Source organism: Salmo trutta, chromosome 31 (genome assembly GCF_901001165.1).
Source record: "Salmo trutta chromosome 31, fSalTru1.1, whole genome shotgun sequence".
Taxonomy (NCBI): domain Eukaryota; kingdom Metazoa; phylum Chordata; class Actinopteri; order Salmoniformes; family Salmonidae; genus Salmo; species Salmo trutta.
The window spans coordinates 16,218,788-16,233,864 of NC_042987.1; the positions used below are offsets into that span (position 1 = coordinate 16,218,788).

General features: G+C 40.7%; 1 long non-coding RNA gene across 1 annotated transcript; it reads left to right on the forward strand.

Annotated features, from left to right (window-relative positions):
• Positions 1-11,652: 11,652 nt before the first annotated feature.
• On the forward strand, positions 11,653-13,936 carry LOC115169636 (uncharacterized). The gene is made up of 3 exons (XR_003870896.1): positions 11,653-11,916; positions 13,004-13,154; positions 13,448-13,936. It is a non-coding gene; the product is annotated as an uncharacterized LOC115169636 (long non-coding RNA).
• Positions 13,937-15,077: the final 1,141 nt, after the last annotated feature.

Consider the following 15,077-nt stretch of genomic DNA (forward strand, 5'->3'; position numbering starts at 1 on the left):
GTGGGACTGGCACAGGTGGCGCCAGATTAATAACACACACCTCAGGGCGAGTGCGGGGAGCAGGAACAGGACACCCTGGACTGGGCAGGCGCACTGGAGGCCTGATGTGTGGGGCAGGTATAGCTGGCGCCAGATTGGTAACACGCACCTCAGGGCAAGTGCGGGGAGCAGGTACAGGGCGTACCAGGCTGGATAGACTCACTGGAGGCCGGGCACGTGGGGCAGTCACAGGAGATACTGGACCGTGAAGGCGCACTGGAGATCTCGAGCGTAGAGCTGGCACAACCCGTCCTGGCTGGATGCTTACTTTCGCCCGGCAAATGCGGGGCGCGGGCACAGGACGCACTGGGCTGTGAATACGCACTGGTGACACAGTGCGCAGCGCCGGCGCAGAATATCCTGGACCGAGAAGGCGAACTGGAGACCAGGAGCGCTGAGCTGGCACCACCAGGTGGCTGATGAGATATGTTGGCACGACTGCCATATTGAATCTTCATCCCAAAGCCCTTGCTTGGAAGTGTACTTCGCCAGACTGCCAAGAACCTTGCCCTTATCCAGGCCAAGGTGGCGAGACACGGTAGTGATGACACCATAGGCCTTGTTGATCTCTGCACCAGACAGGATGCTCTTGCCAGCATACTTGGGGTACAACATGTACGCTGCGGCATGTATGGGCTTCAGGCAGAAGTCTTCACGCTTTTTGATGTATTTCAGAACTGCAGTTTCCTCTGCTTGGAGCAACAGTGAAGTGGGCAGGGCAGTACTAATTTCTTCTCTTACATCTGCAAGCAGAGTCTGAACATCAGACAGGATGGTAACGTCTCCCTCAATCCGTGCAATGGCTACTGTTATAGGTTTCAGGAGTTTCAGGCTGCTTACCACTCTCTTCCAAAATACATAATCCAGGAGGATCCTCTTGATGGGGCTGTTCATATCGGCAGACTGTGATATGGCCATTTCTTGGAGAGACTCCTTCCCCCACAGGAGACTGTCAAACATGATGACAACACCACCCCAATGGGTGTTGCTGGGCAGCTTCAATGTGGTGCTCTTATTCTTCTCACTTTGCTTGGTGAGGTAGATTGCTGCTATAACTTGATGACCCTTCACATACCTAACCATTTCCTTGGCTCTCTTGTAAAGTGTGTCCATTGTTTTCAGTGCCATGATGTCCTTGAGGAGCAGATTCAATGCATGAGCAGCACAGCCAGTGGGTGTGATGTGAGGGTATAGGTGGCATGAAAAAGTCACTGCAAAAGATGAACACATTCTGCCCACACCAAAACTGTCATGGCTCAGTTCCAACAACTCCAAATTATACAGCAAATGTGGGTGTTTCTGTTACCATAAAAGGTGAATGGAGGACGTTTTCCAGAGAAATATACATAGTATGGCTCTGATTTATAAATAAATAATAACTGTTGCCTTCAACAGTTTGATAAATCCCAATAATTTGTTGTACACGTAAATCCTAGATTCTCCACGTACGGCAGAATTGAGTGAGAAATGGCACATGACGAGGCGGGGAGTTGTGCACTTCCAATCAAGTTGATTTGCACATTTTGATCGAGATTGGTGTCATATTGGCTTATATATGATGGCAGGGAGATTTACATGTAACACTGAGCTTCAATCAATGCCAGAGTTATGTCAATGAGGTGGTTGGTTTTCAATGGGCTAACACTTAGTTTCACATGGTTTCTGCAGACTGAAAAATTATGCGTTCGGATGCTATCGGAAACTTGACTCAAGCGTGGTAACATTTGTTGTTACACCTCGTTAATTACGGACCGCAAATACCACCAGTTACATGTTAGTACAGTAACTATGAATTATTACAATTAATTACAATATGTGTTACATATGTGTTACATAATTACACTGAAATAAGGACCCCTTAAAATAAAGTGGTACCAAAGATTTTTATAACTAACTCAAGCTAGACCAAAGCCTGTCGTTTCCAATGGGTGCAAATGAATCATAGTGGGCAGAACAACAAGGGGGTGAGCAGAACCATGCGCTTTTGGTGCTTTCTCGCATATATTTGCATATTTCTGTTAGGGAACGCCTACTCTGTGAACTATGCATGTGCAATAACTCAATTCGTCCTTGCACTCCTAAACAATGATATTTTTTAAAACTTTGGCAAGGGGTAAAGTCTATTCTAGTCTTAGAAAAAGAAAACTGTATGGTGATCAAATGTGTCATCCTTGAGAAAATGTGCAGAATGTCGACCAAAATCCATCTCCCACTGCCAGCCACTGGGCTTCCTCTCATCACCATATTTGGTAGGGCATGGAAACGCCAACCAGATGCTTCACATTTATACACCTGGTGAAATATCTGGCTCATTGTTCTATATGAGGTGTTACCTAATATTCACCCTCACATCACCCATTTTATGTTAATGGTTATACCTCATTTGTGATTTTACTTTTCAGAAGTTTTCCAGCAAGATGAGAATGACCTACTAAAGCTGCAGGAAGTACCTTGAGTACGAGTATGGCACTCCTCTTGAAGCACCACCCCCACCCATCACATCAGCCACTAAGGAAGTCAGCCCTGTTCCTGTGGATACGATTCACATGACTGGGAAAGTATACAGACACTAACTCCACAGAATCATAGGATTAGTACTACTAGTAGTGAGGTCATTCCACAAAATAGTGCCTTTTGCATGCATCCCTTTGATATTTTAAGTAGAAATTGTGCACCAATATTGAATTTTAAAAGTCTGTTGTATAACATTATTATTAGTCCCCTTTTAATATAGACCACATGGAGAATTCAATAAATCAGATTTTGTATATGAATAAAGACTTGCTAAAGTACAAAAATGTCCCTCTGTGCACCCTCTGTGATTTCTAGGAAGATTTCAACCCACTTAACCTCAAATTTTCTCCAGGTTTTCCCCATCATTAGCCCTAGTTGGTCATTTCTGAAGATGATTATTTATTTCATGTGATTAGGGATTCATTTACATCTGTCCCCTCATTTTAAGGTCAACCCTGCTGCGTGAACTGAACTGTAGTTTTATTATGGTGAAATTATACATTTTTAAATAAAGAAGAAACATTTAACATTAATAGTCAAATCATAGAGTAAAAGCAGGTGAGCTGGTTCTATTCTTTTTGTCCATTTTATGGTGTTTTGTGGTGGAAAACTGAGCAGGTTGAGCATAACATGTCAACCCTGTTACCAATAGATAGGCTAGACATTTTTTAAAGGTCCAATGCAGCTGTTTTTATATCAATCTCAAATCATGTCTGGGTAATAAAAAAATGAATAGTAATAGTTCTATAATAATTGATCAAAATAGATTTTTAGCAACAAAAAAAAATGTTTCAAGCTAAACTTAGCTAGGGCTGTCTGTGGGTGGTCTGAGTTGGGAGGGGAAAACTGAAAATTAGCTGTTATTGGCAGAGGGATTTGGAACTCTCTTTTTTATTGGTCTATTAACCAATTTACCGCATGGTGATGAAATTCCTGCCCATGCAAACCTGCTAAATAGAAAATCCTGTGTAGATTTTATTTTCAACCAGCAACTATCAGGAAATAACACTGATCAACATTTTTACACTTTTACAGTGTTAGTTTTATCAGCTGTTGTACAGTACAAAACACAGGAAAAACAGAATTCTGACTGCACTGGGCCTTGAACAATAAAAAAAGATTGTGACACATATTCAATTGCCACTCCCTGTTGAATACAAGAAGCTTCCATTCATGCTGTCACAAGGGGATTTATGGATGATTTAAGATTAAATTGTCAACCCTGTTACGGTCAACCCTGTAAGTTTATTTGGCACTTAATAGGCACTTACTATAGTATATATTTTTTTTAATTCAACCTCTTGAGATGGGAAAATATGTTTTTATGAACATGTGCTCTTAGTGACAGAATGATAGGTGAAATAAAACGTTTTTTATTTTACCAAGTTACACTTCTCAAAAGGCTATACATTGGTGGACAACCCAATAATTTCAATAATACTGTAGTAGGCAAAGTACTAAAACTAGAACCACTAGTATTAGTACTGTACTGTGGTACTACTAGTAGTAGTATCAGAGAGAGAAGTAATGATTGTGGTCATTTTGATAGTAGAGGTATAGACCTAGCCTAGGCCTAGTACCTGACTACGGTGGCAATATTTTTTAATATTTATTTTTATTTAACCTTTATTTAAGTGTTCCAGAGGCCATAGTGCTGTAACTATCCAGAACTCTTCATGGTCAGTGAAGGTGAATGCATGGCCAGAGCTGAGACTGAATCCGTTCTACATTATTAGGCATCTCCCTAAGATCCTATTCTTTTAAGTAAAATAAAGCAGCGTCCTAAGAATATCAATAACCAATCACCTGAGTCCTGAGTCCTAGTTTCACAACAGTGAAACTACTCAGATTCTATATTAACCTCACAACTCAGTTTGATTGGTCGATCTTTACCTTGTCCCAGTTGCAACCTATAATCAAGGACAGGACACAATGTATTGGATCTTCGGCAAGAGGACAGAAACTTTTTCATTTAAATGTTCTCTTTGATGATAAATCGTCCGAAGTGACTACATTTGTGAATAACTCATGAAGGTGTTAAAATGGCTAGAGATCATATGTGACATATAGTATATCAGTCACAGATTTAATTCTGATTTACAGGTATGGATGCTGTGTAATCATCCCTTCCATCAGCGTTCTCTTCCTCTTTAAATAAACCTTCTGTTTAGAGTTCATGGAGATTAAGCAATAAGGCCCTGGGGGGTGTGGTATATGGCCAATATACCACGGCTAAGAGCTGTTCTTATGCATGACGCAACTCTGAGTGCTAGGACACAGCCATTAGCCGTGGTTTATTGGCCATATATCACAAACCCCAGAGCTGCCATATTGCTATTATGAACTGGTTGCCAACCTAATTAGAGCAGTAAAAAAAATGTTTTGGTCATACCCATGGTATACGGTCTGATATACCACGGCTTTCAGCCAATCAGCATTCAGGGCTTGAACCACCCAGTTTATAATCCACAAATTGTCACTGGCTAAATCTATGACTTTAAAATGCCTATTTACTCTATTCCATCTGACTACGCAATTCACTGTCTCATCAACCCAGTCAGGCAACTTATAAACCTGATCTCCACTATTAAAAGCATCTAGACATTATCTCACGTTTCTTTTAGACTAACATTTAGTTTTCAACAGCAGAGATGTGTATAAACCTTCTCTCCAACATGTGCAACATTGTTTCAATATTCAAATTCGATCTCCTGCTGTCCCATAGTGATGAATGAGTCGAGACGAGACAGGCAGCATTTCTCAGCCAGTCGAAATCATGAATCAGCTGCCATCATTTTTATGGATATATACAAAAAAATGTCAATTGAAAAAGGGTCAAACGCAACACAGCTAATTTGCAGTATTTCCAGCTTCAGTTTGAAGTGATTGTGTTATTGTAGCTGTGTTGTTGGCTAGCTCCTACGCCAGGCAAAATCACGCCTCATTAGCTCATTGTTATGGATGTACTCAAATAAATGTCACAGTTTAAACAAGTGCAAATGCAGCTACTTTGCTGTTATTCTGGCTGGCATTACAGTAACTTAGCCGTAGTTGACTAGCTAGCAAGCAAGGGATAAGAACGTTGCCAGCCAGTATGGCCATGGAACATTTAGAACGATCGACATGGTCTATAGATACAGAACAAATAGACTTAACGACTGGGTCGCGTCCATAGATAAAGAACAAAAAGACTGAATGACTGCTGGGTCTCGTCTCTAGCAACCCTAGATTTGTGTCGGGACTATATCTTGTGGAAGGATGAAATAGTATGAATAAATTAATAAAATAATGTTATTTGAATATGTTGGTAACCCGTTGTATAAAAGTGATAATGCCCTCAAAGCCGGTGTTTGGAGATTATATTGGCACGGTTTGCCTAACACCCATGCCAAGATATCCTCCAAACACCGCTTGTCGGGCATTATCACTAAAGTAAACCCTAAATTAATAATACCAAAAACGTACCTTGACTTGGAAGAGTTCCAGTGTTGGAAAGTCATAGCCAGCTAGCTAACACAGCAGCCCTCTGTTTGAGTAGGGTGTTTCAGTAGTCAAACTAGCTAGCTGCATTTGCTAGCTAAGTAAGTGAAACTGAAAGTGAAAAAATATGACGATCTCTCTATTTCTCTTGCTTCTCCTTCATTTTGGAAGAAATTAATTTGTTCCAAACTGTTCAACTCTCTTTGAGTCAACTACTCGCCACATTTGATATACTGCAGTGCTAGCTAGCTGTAGTTTATGCGTTCAGTACTAGATTAATTCTCTGATCCTTTGATTGGGTGGACAACATGTCAGTTCATGCTGCAAGAGGTCTGATAAGCTGGAGGACGTCCTCCGGAAGTTGTCATAATTACTGTGTAAGTCTATGGAAGGGGGTGAGAACCATGAGCCTCCTAGGTTTTACATTGAAGTCAATGTACCCAGAGGAGGACGGACGCTAGCTGTACTCCAGCTACACGATGGTGCTACCCTACAGAGTGCTGTTGAAGCTACTGTAGACCTTCATTGCAGAATAGTGTGTTTTAATCAGTTATTTGTTGACGTGATTATATTTAGTATAGTTTTATCTAAAAAGGATAACTTTTTAAATGTTTGACGATTTAAATCTTTATGAAATTTACTGAGGAGGATGGTCCTCCCCTTCCTCCTCTGAGGAGCCTCCACTGAAAGATCAATTATATGTGACTAACACATTTTTGACATTTGACATCTCGAAATTGTAATATGTTTGTGGGGAGAAAACAGATGACTGTTTTTTCCAGACGATTAGAAGACGTTTTCCAAAGAAATGCAATCAGCATGTTTCTAATGACAAATACAGTCACCTCCAAATTATTGGCACCCTTGATAAACATGAACAAAAAATACTGTATAAAATAAATACTACAAATAATGAACTACGTGTAACTGCCAAAATAAAGGAAACACCAACATAAAGTGTCTTAATAGGGTGTTGGGACACCACAAGCTGCCAGACCAGCTTCAATGCACCTTGGCATAGATTCTTCAAGTGTATGGAACTCTATTTGAGGGAAGCGAAACCATTCTTCCACAACAAATTCCATAATTGGGTGTTTTGTTTATGGTGTTGGAAATGCCATCTCAGGCACCGCTCCAGAATCTCCCATAAGTGTTCAATTGGGTTGAGATCTGGTGAATGAGACTCACACTTTAATCCCGCTATGCTCATTTAATACCCATCTTTCAAAGCCACAGCCCACTGGGCAAAAACTGGCTCAATTAATGTTTTTTCCACCTAATTTCAACCCAGAAAATCAATGTGATGATGTTGAATCAACGAGGAAAACTCGATTTGCAAAAAGTAATCAAAGTAAAGACATTTTGTATTTTTTTTCACCCAACTTTTAACCTGAATCCAATGAAATTGTTACAATTGTTGTTTATTTCACGTTGAATTCACAGTTAGTTAACAACTCAACCATGTAAATCAAAAGTATGTGCCCAGTGGGTGAGATCTCTTCTAGCCAAGGTAGCAACTGTGTATTTTTATACATGACCCTAAGCATGATGGGATGTTAATGTGTAGAACTGTGTAGAAGCACCTGCTTTCAATATACTTTGTATCTCTCATTTACTTTAAAAAAAAAAAGTTTTTCCTTTATTTTGGCAGTTACCTGTATATTGTTGTCACGTCCTGACCATAGTAAGATATTATTTTCTATGGTAGAGTAGGTCAGGGCGTGACAGGGGGTGTTTTTCTATGTTTTCTATGTTCATGTTCTAGTTTTGTTTTTCTATGTTGGTTTTGTTTGGGATGATCTCCAATTAGAGGCAGCTGGTCCTCATTGTCTCTAATTAGAGATCATACTTAAGTAGGGTTTTTTTCCACCTGGGTTTGTGGGAGATTAATTTTGAGTAGTGTATGTTTTCACCTCTGCATCACGGTTTGTTGTTTTTGTCATTCAGTTTATTTATATATTGCATACTTTCACAGTATAAATAAAATGTGGAACGACACACACGCTGCACTTTGGTTCGCTCATTCCTACGACAATTGTATGCACAAACATATGGGGAAATTATATTATGTTATACCTATACAGTTGCTCAGAGAAAGAGATTTTGTTAAACAAGTATTATTATTTTTCTCAAAAAGATGAGTCAAAATTGTCACCCATAAAAATAAAAACAAACAAAATTAAACCTGCATTAACATTCTACTTTTTGAGTTAATCTCAGTTTAAGGAACTGTATTATGGCCTTCCATGGCTTCCTGTTTCACTGAGGTATAAACATCTGGGAAAATGCATGTTAAAATCCATTTGTCATCCAAAAATTGTTATCTTTACAAAAATAAGTTTAATTCACATTAGTCATGTCAATATTACAATATATGTATATATATATATATATATATATATATATATATATATATATATATATATATATATATATATTTATATATATATGATTTGAATATGAATTGCAGTTCAACTATCGAACAGTGTTGGCAACAAATGCATTTGATCAATTTCCCAATAGCCAGTTCTAGAAAAATGTGATTTAATGTTCAATATCACCTCTTAACTAACCTGAGATTGAGTTAAAAAGAAACATTTGAAAGGGGAATGTAAAGATTATTGTTTTATGAGAACAATTTGTGGGGCATTTTAGTAGCTAGCTCTTAGCTAGCTATGTGTCTGGGAAAGGGAGCCCCACAGAGTGAATGCATTTTAGTAGCTAGCTCTTAGCTAGCTATGTGTCTGGGAAAGGGAGCCCCACAGAGTGGATGCATGTAATGTCACATTACTAAAGCACATCATTGGCTAGTCTTTCAGCCACACATGTTACTGACAGGTGTATAAAATCGAGCACACAGCAATGCAATCTCCATAGACAAACATTCAATCTCCGAGAACCGGCACACAAGCCGAAGATCACCATGCGCAATGTCAAGCGTCGGCTGGTGTGGTGTAAAGCTTGCGGCCATTGGACCCTGGAGCATAGGGAAACCCGTTCTCTGGAGTGATGAATCACGCTTCACCTTCTGGCAGTCTGACAGACGAATCTGCGTTTGGCGAATGCCAGGAGAATGCTACCTGAATGCATAGTGCCAACTGTAAAGTTTGGTGGAGGATGAATAATGGTCTGGGCCCGTTTTTCATGGTTCGGTCTCCTTAGTTCCAGTGAAGGGAAATCTGAACACTACAACATACAATGACATTCTAGAGGATTCTGTGATCCAACTTTTTGTCAACAGTTTGAAGAACGACCTTTCCTGTTTCAGCACGACAATGCCCCTGTGCACAAAGCGAGGTCCATACAAAAATGGTTTGTCGATCGGTGTGGAAGAACTTCACTGGCATGTAGAGAGCCCTGACCTCAACCACATCGAACACCTTTGGGATGAATTGTAATGCCGACTGCAAGCTAGGCCTAATCGCCCAACTTAATTGCCCATATTAATGCCCATGATTTTGGAATGAGATGTTCGACGAGCAGGTGTCAACATACTTTTGGTAGTGTAGCAACTTGTTTCGTCTTGTATATTGTACCATCATCACCAGCTCTGTGTAAATCAAATCAATCACCATTTACACCTCTACCTGTCCATCTACTGCTGAATTGTTGTCCTTACGACTGCTAGAAGGACCCTATTTTACACCAGGCCATTGTTAAATAGACACCAGCTGGAATGCAGTTTTAGGATTAGACCCATCCGTTGTATAATAACATGTTAGTTATATTAGCTATGCTGACTATGACGTTACTTTAGCTAATATGGTGACAACGATGTAGGCTGTTTGTAAAGGTTTGGCCTGGAAAGTTATTTTTCGCCTGGTCACATACAGCTGATTTGTTGTAACCTGAAGTCCACGAGCAAATGGAAGAGAAGGAATTCAACGTTGCTGTTATGAGAGTGAACTCTGTTTACGCGTGATCAGGTGTGTATTCATTCCGCTGATTCTGTTGAAAAACGTTTCTTAAACGGAAGCAAACAGAACAAAACGGGCATAAACATACCTGGATTTGTCCAATAGAAACTCTCGTTTGCAACTGTTGGACTAATGATTACGCCATATATCAGCTAGATGTAGGCAAGAGTATTTAATGTCACTGTCTGTCACCTCAGGTTTGTCTCTCGACGTGTGTGTACCTACGTTGTAAATGTCATTCATTGGCTAGGTTGTAGCAACCTCATGATGGGTATAGGGGACATTCAATATCATGTAGTAGCCTAAACCTATCGCTGTTACATTGAACTGGGTGAATGGAATATGAATGAGAGTCATCCAATATGCTGTAATAGAAATAAGGCTATGCTCATGAAAAGAAAATCATCCTCCCTCATCTTAAAAATGGCACTGACCGCCACTATGATTTTTAGATGATTATTCATATGCCTGTGAAGTACATTTTAAGTGAAATGTTTCTTTTTTGAAAGACCTATCTGCGTAAACCCATTTGAACTTGGAGCTGTAAGGTTCTATCTGCAATCCAATCACAAGCCTGAACAAATAAAGTTAGACCAACCAGAACACGTCTTTGCCATCTCCCTCTAAGTGTGGTCTTGGCTACAATGGCATGCAAGCAACAAAAAAAAAACTGTCAGAAATCTTAAAATAAATGATGTTATCACATCGTTGTTCAGTGACGACTATTTCGTCTGATGATCATAATACATTTCTTAATGTATTTGATGATATGTTCTGACTATCTTGGTAAAATAGTGTTATTCTATCATGTATTTATTCAATTAGCTACAGTTTTCTTAAAAACTTGCCTCAGGATTTTGATACTCTGCACTTTAGGTATCTTTAAGGTGAGGACCTTAATGGGCTATGAAAGAAGAATTCACAACAAAACACTTCTGAGATCTGGGATGGGAAAAATTTGATTCTCAGAACTATGCTTTTTGCAGATAGAACCTTTTAGTCTTAAGGTCACAATGTCAACATGACAACAAAAAGGCAGATTAGTGCAAGCCTAATCAAACACTAGTTGTTTCACACACAAGACACAGTTGATTTATCCTGCCTTTTCCCAAGGGCAATAAGCTATGTGATCAGGACAAACAAATATGTCTTATTGTGCTGATCACGTGCCTAATCTTCTCAGACAAGCAGGCGAAGGACACCATATAAGCATCAACGGAAGCATAAAGTGAAATTTGAGATTAGGGCATGGTTTATCAATTCATTGTTATCAAGTCATTGCTTTACTTTTGTCAGATGTAATTGAAGGGCAAAGAGCAGCGACATGATTTTTATGATTCCAGTCAGCATGCTGTAATCCACATGAAGTCCTAACCCTGCAGATCTGCCATTGGGGAGATTCCTTGTCTCCCTGACCTTTAGGGGTTGAAGGTCAATTACATGTCAACTCTGTCCATTCAGGAGACAAATTGAAAATCCAAGGATAGATTTGAAAATAATGGCTAAACTGGCCAAATTTAAATGAAATTGAACACTCCAACCTGGCTGAACTCTCTCTCTCATCCCCCCTCTCTCTCCCTTTTGTCCCAGCTCTCTCTCACACCCCTCTCTCTCCATCCCTCCATCCCCAGGCAGCGAACACAACTTCAACACATACAACGACACCACATCGAGTTCTCTGGGCGTCCCCTACAACTACGGTTCCATGATGCACTACAGTAAGACAGCGTTACGGCACCGAGCCCAACACCGTCACCAAGAGCCCTGCCTTCGCCGACGTCGTCGGACAGCGCATGGAGTTCAGCGACAATGACCTTGACAAGGTCCGGAGCCTTTACGACTGCAGTAGGACTCGGTCGCTTTATGCTCTACAATTGCAGTAAGGCCGGGATTCAATCTGTAGACCGCTGTCCACAATGCACCTTTTAAAGGCATTGTTCTTGCGTTCGTGGGGATCACATTTCAGGTAAATGCTGCAGATGTCAGCTGAATTGGAAATCAAATTACCAATTCAAATTAAGTTACATTAAGCTCCACAACTGCAGTAAGACTTTGGGCTCGATTCAATCCGTAAAAATGTAAACGTAATATCAGATTGAGCCGACATATGCAATGTTTACCAGAAAGGTTGTCTCCGTGAACGCTGGAACCTTGTCTTTAATTTTCTATCGTGCTATAACGTGGATCTTCCGCGATACTTCTGAGACAGATTGAATCCAGCCCTCAGATATATTAGGACACTAATCTCTGGGCGGCAGTAGACTAGAGGTGAGAGAGGTGGACCAGCAGCCGGACGGGTCATGCCGGGCAACACAAAAATGGGAAAGGAACTGAATTGACAGTTGGAAGGCTGATGGTCTCTGATCCATGTTCCATCTCCTACCGTTGTGCCCTTGAGCAAGGCACTTAACCCCCACAATTGCTCACCATCCAGAGGTGCTGCACTGTGGCTGACCCTGTGCCTCTCAACGTGTGTGTGTATCTCTGGTTGTGTTGGAAAAGGCAGAAGACACATTTCCGTTATAAAGTATATATTCTATTCTACAACTGTCTACGTAGACTGACTGATCTACCAAGTCAGTAGTAAGACACAGTCACATTGGCCTGCTGATCTACCGATATATTTATCAGTGGCTGTAGTTCAATCAAACCCACAGTGCAGGAGACCTCCTTTGCTGGAATTTCACATTTTTGTTATAAAAAGCATATCTGAAGTACAGTGATTAGTTAGGTAATACGTACAAAGCAGAACTCCTGTTGATTTTGATGAAATGATGTATTTTGGAAAAACAGGAATAGTAGGTGTATTTCCTAGTGTGTATTTGAGAACCCTAGTGGATAAATAAAACATGATTTGATTGTTACTTTATGAGAGAATGGATGTCTTAGCTGCCTGGGTACATGGTAAAACTAGATAAAAAGGCAAAACATTTGGCACATACTGTATAATTGATATGTGTGTCTGGATGGAGTCTACAGCAAGTCAAAGTTTTCCTGTGATTGCTGTTTAGCTGTTGGCAAGTTGATGTTCAGTATGTGTCCTTTTGATCCAGCACGCTCCACCACTTTCTTGGACACCTGTCTTTGAGAGGGAGAACATCTGTGGTATGATCCAAGGGCCGGAAGACCAGGCAGACTGGAGCACGGTGACCCAGGCCCCCAGCGGGCCCACCACGGAGTAATCCAACATGGGCAAATGCACCGGTGAGCACCCCCTCAGTACACAACAACCATAAAACAACACTATCAACCTCCATTCCTCAGTACCTGACAGGGCAGATCAGATTTATTCTTATCTTATAGTCCAAAGGATGATCAAAGGTCCTGCAGAGTTCATTTGTGTGTTATAAAAACTGCAGTTATAAATAGGGCCCAGAGTTTTCCCTGACCATGATACCTGGTCAGGGAAACTCTGTGCCCTAGTTATAGGCTCAAGTTATAGCCAGCTCTACTTAACAATCCGAAGAAAGATTGATACTGGTGTCCATTGTACACAGGCTTGGGCTACTTCATGCACTTGAGCACTGCCACAGGCAAATCAGCAGACACAGCCAGGCTGGACAGCAGACTACTTTACCTTGAGAGGCTACCAGTGTCTGCAGTTCTTCCTCTAGAACAGTGGGACCGCCAACGATCAGCTGGTTCGAGAGTACGATGAAGCCCACCCCAACCGGAACCAGCGAGTTATTTAGCTCATAGTTGGTAACATCTCTAACATCAGTAGTTTAGACCCATCGTATTGTTTTTTATTAACCTGTTTAATGTGTATAATATAGAATCATTAGGGAGACTAGCCTAGCAGTAAGTGTTGGGCCCGTAACCGAAAGGTTGCTGGTTCGATTACCCAAGCTGACAAGATGAATAATCTGTCGATGTACTCTTGAGTAAAGCACTTAACCCTAATTTGTTCCAGGGGCGCCGTACCACTATGGCTGATCCTGTAAAACAACACATTTCACTGCACCTATCAGGTGTATGTAACAATATTTATATACAGCACCAGTCAAAAGTTTGGACACCTACTCATTCAACGGTTTTTCTTTATTTTTACATTGTAGAATAATAGTGAAGACATCAAAACTATGAAATAACAATATGGAATCATGTAGTAAGACTCTTCAAAGTCTTGATGACCGCTTTGCACACTCTTGACATTCTCTCAACCAGCTTCATGAAGTAGTCAGTCCAGGGCCAGTATTCATTAAAGGGATAGTTCACCCAAATTACTAAATTACACATTTCCTTACCCTGTAAGCAGTCTATGGACAAGGTTTTTCAGCAATCCATGCTTTGGTTTAGTTTCTCTTGCACAAGTTTCCAAAAGGTAACGTTTTAGCATTTGTGGCACAAATCCCATCCAAGTCCTGGTACCGATATTAGTATTTTGGGCTCATCATTTTCAAATCATCTATAAGTGACTTGTTGAGTTTCACAGTCAGTTTTAGATACTTTAATTCTATCAATCCATAGACTGCTTACAGGGAAGGAAACCAATGTGTAATTTGGGTGCGCTGTCCCGAGTGGCACTGCATCTCAGTGCTAGAGGTGTCACTACGGATCCTGGTTCGATTCAAGGCTGTATCACAACTGGCTGTGATTGGGAGTCCCAAAGGGCGGCACACAATTGGCACAGCATCGTCCGGGTTAGAGTTTGGCCGGGGTTGTAAATAAGAATTTGTTCTTAACTGTCTTGCCTAGTTAACATAAGCACCTCAGAGTGGGAGTGCTGATCTAGGATCAGGTTCCCCCTATCCATTAAATATTGTTCATTATGATTCTAGATCAGCACTTTCTGAGATGCCTAATTAATATGGACCAAGACATGTGCAGAAAGATTTGAGACAAAGGGAATTCCTTTAAGACATGGAGTTACATTCCATTGACAGATGAGTGAAATTGCCATTATTTTCTGAGATTTTCCACCTGGTTTTGCACTGACTTAAAGTAGCAGTCTTGTAGCGTCATAGATTAAGTCATGTATACAGTATATTGAGAAACCTTTCAGAACTTCTTGACTTCAGAGCTGTTCTTCTGGGAAGACCCTCGAAAGATGGGCATTGAGCTGTCAGAGGCGGATGGGACCAAATATTTCCATGGGAGGGCACCGGGACACCCGTGTACCAGGCC